The sequence below is a fragment of the Epinephelus moara genome, chromosome 18 (genome assembly GCF_006386435.1).
Source record: "Epinephelus moara isolate mb chromosome 18, YSFRI_EMoa_1.0, whole genome shotgun sequence".
Lineage (NCBI taxonomy): Eukaryota > Metazoa > Chordata > Actinopteri > Perciformes > Serranidae > Epinephelus > Epinephelus moara.
In genome coordinates this window covers 39,854,229-39,859,622 of record NC_065523.1, presented here as the reverse complement: position 1 = coordinate 39,859,622, position 5,394 = coordinate 39,854,229, and positions in this window count along the sequence as shown.

Below are 5,394 nucleotides of genomic sequence, written 5' to 3'. Positions count from 1 at the left end.
AGCTTCTCTAATTGGTTTTCCAGTGCTCTTCGGCTTTCTGGACTGGTAGATTTATCCCAGTACGAAAGGCATTGTTCTATGCTTCCTTCAACCTCTCTTAAAGCCCTTCGTCTGTCCTCTTTTATTCTGGTACTGGATGTCATTGGAGAAAACCCCCTTGCGAGCAAAGGACCCTTGCTCTCTGAGTCTCCATCACTCTCTCCCTTCTCACTTTCATCAGAGATGTCATCTCCTGGGTCCTTTTCCCTCCATTTTTTGATACGATATTTACCCTCCTGACTGATCACTAGGAGCTGGGGATAAGTTTCCTTAAACTTCTTCTCCTTTTTATAAGGTGGGGGTCTCTGTACTGGATCCATATGTGAGAATGGTGCATTAACTTCTAGCATTAATTTTTCTATTTTTTCTGCATTTTTATCTCTCCTATCCATTACACTTTTCATCAATTTCTGTCCCTCATTTTCAAACAACTGGAGAATACCAAGTTCTATTTGTCTTTTTTTGTTACGTTTTTCCCTTGCTTTTCCTCTTTTTTGATCAGCCTTATAGGTGGACACAAGCACCTTCATTGCTTTAATTACATCTGGGTTTAGGGTCCCCTCTACCGGCCATGGTTGGTCAATTTCAGGCCAGCGCTTGTACCATTTTCCCAATATCTTTGCGATATTTTTAACTAAAGGATTATTCTTTTGTACTACATCAACAGGAGTAATTACTTTTAAAATTTTAGTATCCTTTTTTGGCATTGTAATGACTCCCCTTTATGTCCTTATTATAAATTAAAACTTATTACTAAGACTAAGACTAATTAAAAGTTATTTATGTGGTTATTTCTTTATTTTTATAAGCCACTGGGTTACCACAGTTAATGAAACTTCAAAGGAATCACAAATCACAACACTAAACCCACATATAATATGACCCAGCACACAAATAATCTATGAAATTGTTCAATAAAATTATCCCAAATATCCTGCAAATAAGAAGAAAATCCAATCCTATATAAAGGCTCAAAAAGACCACGTGCTCCCACAAAGGACAAATTATCACCAGATATATTTTGCAGCAAAGCAATTATCTAATGTATTACTCAATGCTCACACCCAGTCAGCTTAAATTATTGAAATAATCTCAATATGGAATCCCCAATGCAACTCAGATCAAAATAAACCAGACACAACCAATGAAACTCTCATTTGCAACTTTCCACAGTAATTAAACCAAATAATTATACTCCATTTATTGATTTAATGCATCAATTGATCAGTCCGTTGCCAAGCTCCTCTTGTAAATAACTATAGCATATAATATTTTATATAGATATATATAGATGCACTCTATTTCCCCCAAATTCAGAAATATGTGTATGACAGCCTATAAGTGAAAGCAAACTAAACGTGGATCAGCAATAGTGGCTATAAATGAGTATGCACACATTCATTAAAAACGCAGGTTTTTGTGAAAAGAGTTTGTGGATAAAACAGCACTGGCCTTGATCAGACTGGATTCAGGAGCTGCCCAGGCTGTCGTCAGCAAACCTCAATCCGTGTGACACACTGGCCAGCTGCTCATCTGCGCCTTGGAGGATCCCAGTTTAGACACACTCCGTCCTGTCTCCTCCCCAAATTCTCACACACCATAGGTGAATATGGGAAGAAGAGAAAACAGACAAGAATTCAGTATCTTATAAACCCACTGGGTCAATACAATAAAATAGTCAATGTAATTTGCGCACATTATCTGCCAACACTTAGGTCTTTTTCATCTACAACACACGTTTTTCTCCTTTGAACTTTCAACTATTAACAAATACCCAATTATAATTACAATACATTATTAATTTAGAAAGTATAGCTTCTTTTATTCTAATAACATCTTAAATCTTTTAGTAATATATTATTATCCTCAAACTGTATTTCTTAATACTGTTTTTACTTTAAATAACCTAAAAACTGTCAAACTATCAAATCACAATGATCTAACTTTATTTATTTATTTATTTTTTCCCATGACAACCTTACAAGGAGAAAAGGAAAGGGAGCACTCTCGGCACTTTTTCCCCTCTAGGAAGATCAATCCTATTTGCATTTTATATGGGGTGTCCCCCCTTGCTCCACCTCTTAAATTTAGCAAGAACCTCCAATATTTTAATTCTAGAGTGAACATCTAGCCCAATTTTCTAAAGATCAAATATGCTCCATATAGCAACACATGAAATCATAAACAAGGAACACACACACACACCCTCCGGAGCACACACTCTCACACAGACTCACTAAAAATATCCTCACTGATCTTTTCACCTCTCTTCACAGACATAAATGTCCTTCTTGGGGCTCATAAGTTTCTTACCAAATTCAAAACATCCCCTCGAAAGAGGCTCATAACTTTTATCAAAGTCCCCATCAAAGGCTCATAAGTATTTATCAATATTTATAAAGTCCTCTTCTTTGAGGCTCGTATATTGTATCACTAGGAAACAAATAAATCTCCTGTTCTCAACCACAACCTATTATATATATATTTAACATGAAATCTATCACATCAACATAACATAAACCCCATAAACCATCCCTTTTCACAATCCTTCACACACAACCAGAACACATCTGAAACAGCACTTCACACACACAGACACACACACACAGAGATCACTCTTCTAACAAACAGAGACACCTTGGCCAAACTCTCACACTAACTTCAACGTTCTCCCAAAATCACAAACAGCTTTCAATCCTCAATTCTCAACGTTGACTCATGCATTCTGTCCTATAGCATGCTTTTTGCCGCTCCTTTCCTATTTTCCTTTTTATATCTAAATTTATGCTACCTTATGAGGTGTACATATTCAATGAGAGGCCATATCAAAACATCGTTCGTCAACAAATATTAAGAATAAGAGCATACAATTGAATTTTTATTCTACACCTCCAGTTCCTTGAACTGACCTGAAATTCACCTAGTGATATCCCAGGCTTTGAGGCCCATCTAACATCGCCTCCTTGAGGGCTTTTGTCAAATCTGCGGCATTTTCTCTTTTCCTTATTCTTATTTTTCCTTTATTCCTATTTCTCTTTACTTCATCTTTATCCTTACCTTATCTCTTTTACCTTTTTTTTTTTTTCATGCGTCCAATTTCCCTTGGGCCCAGGGTTATTACTGTCCTCTTTTGTTTTTAGCCAAATTCCTGACTATTTCTCAAAGCCTACTTTCACACAGTGACTAATATATACGTCTTACCATTATGAAGGTACAGGGCCCACCTCTTAATTAATTGCGCATGGTGTTATTTAGCTCACCTTATCGTTACTAATCAGGCTATTCTACATTTTCTCATTACTTCACTGTCATTTCTTCTTTCCTTAGTTTATTCTCTTTACTTATTTTACATCAGTTTGTTCACTGCCTTTCCTAAGACAGACTCCTTACATCAATGTTTATTCTCTTTCAATTCTCAAATTGTTGTTTATTAAATAGCGATGATGTGAAGGTGATGAAGAAGACTCCAGATGACACTGTCTTGCTTGCATACAAAAAAGGTTTATTACAAGAAGTACAGCATCTATCAAGCATCTAGAATGCTTGGAGAGGTTCTCTGCCAATGTGAACTGCTCTGAAAAACAGCCCCAAATTACCCTCATTATATAGACCTGGTGGTGTTTGTGAAATGTGAGACAAAGTCAAACAGATGACAGAGAGACATTCTTATTGGATTTATCCAACCCAACACCTACGCTATAAATACCTTCTTGACCCTGACCATATATGTTTCTGACCCTGGACCCCTTACTGGTCATCTGTTCCAAACCTTCAGAGCAAATGATAATACACTACACAGAGTTTCTTCCAAACAAACCGTGTAAGTTGAGTAATGCTGTTGCATGTAGATAATGTTACCTAAATGATGACTAATTAAAAGATGCCTATATATCAAGTTAAGCTACTTAACAAGAATACTAATGTTATTGTTACCTATGTTAAATACCTTGCTAGCTAGTTTCATGCTAGGAATAAACCCACTCCTCCTTAATAAGAACTTGTGCTCACTATTGCTTTGCAGATATATTTAATCTTTATTGCCACAATAGAAAGAGCAGGGTCAGGGAGGAGACAGTGGACCAGAGGCCAGCAAGGATGATCATGCAGGGTCCTCACAGGTGAGGAGAGATTATAACTGGCTGAGAGAAAATATCTAGAGCATAAAAGTGACTTTGAGGTTAATTTCCACAGCTGTGTCAAAAGGCATTCGGAGAGCTTTGTAAATGTCAAAAATTAGATGAAATGGCCTATAGTCTAGAAATATATCATGAAATGCTCTTTAGACTACAATAAGACACAAAATATATTATTATTACCAAAATAATATTTTAGTTAGATCTTAATCAAAATATATTCAACCATGAATTTTGCTTTAAATCTTAAAATACTAGGCTATATGCCACAAGTCCTAGTTTCTGGTTTTAACTAGTTCAGTCACTCTGAGCTGAATGCAGGTTCACTTGTGAAGGCCCTGCAAGTCGGGGTGGCTTTGAATGAAAGTAGGTATTGGCCATCTCCTGAATGCTACCCCCTAAACCCACCTGAATGCAGGAAATCACATCTATCACATCCAAAATTTTCTGGGGGACACACACTCCTCAGCTGAGCGTCCAGCAGTCATTACACACTAAATATCACATTACAATTAACTGGAGACAAAACTGTGTCATCATAAACCATCAATATAAAAACCACAGCTCCTCTGTTCACTGTCGAGTGTTTACAGGAAGTCCTTCCCTCTCCAATATCAATATGGCGGCATCACTGACGTTTGATCCAGCGGCCAATGAGGCCTGTGTGTCTCTGTATCTATGGTTACAATGAAAAAACAATAAAGTTTAACATGTTCAAATATCTAATATCTTGTCTTTGTGCTGGGTTCAGTTGAATATAGGTCAGAAAGGATTTATAAAATCTTACATTCTGTTTTATTTATGTTTTACACAGCGTCTCCAGGTTTTTGGATTTGAGCTTTTCATGTAGTAGATGTCACCGTGGAGTGGACGGTGCCGCGTCAATATGCCGACGGCCCGCAGTGCTGATAGCCCACAATGAAGACAGCCCGCTTATCTGTGTGCGCACGCATGCCCACGTGTGTGAGAGAGAGAGAGAGACAAAATATATATGTTAATAGTATATAAGATAATATAATTATATATGATATAATTAAGCAATATCACACCAGAGGGAGTGATGTTGTACTGTGATATCACAGTACAACATCACGAGCTCGAGTGTGATATTGCTTTATACAACAGTTCAACAGTTAAATAAGCAAGGCTGATTAAGAAATGTTGAAAAATGAGGACAAAATAGATAATTTAAGCATTTTATTTGTCTTCCGCCAACAAAAAT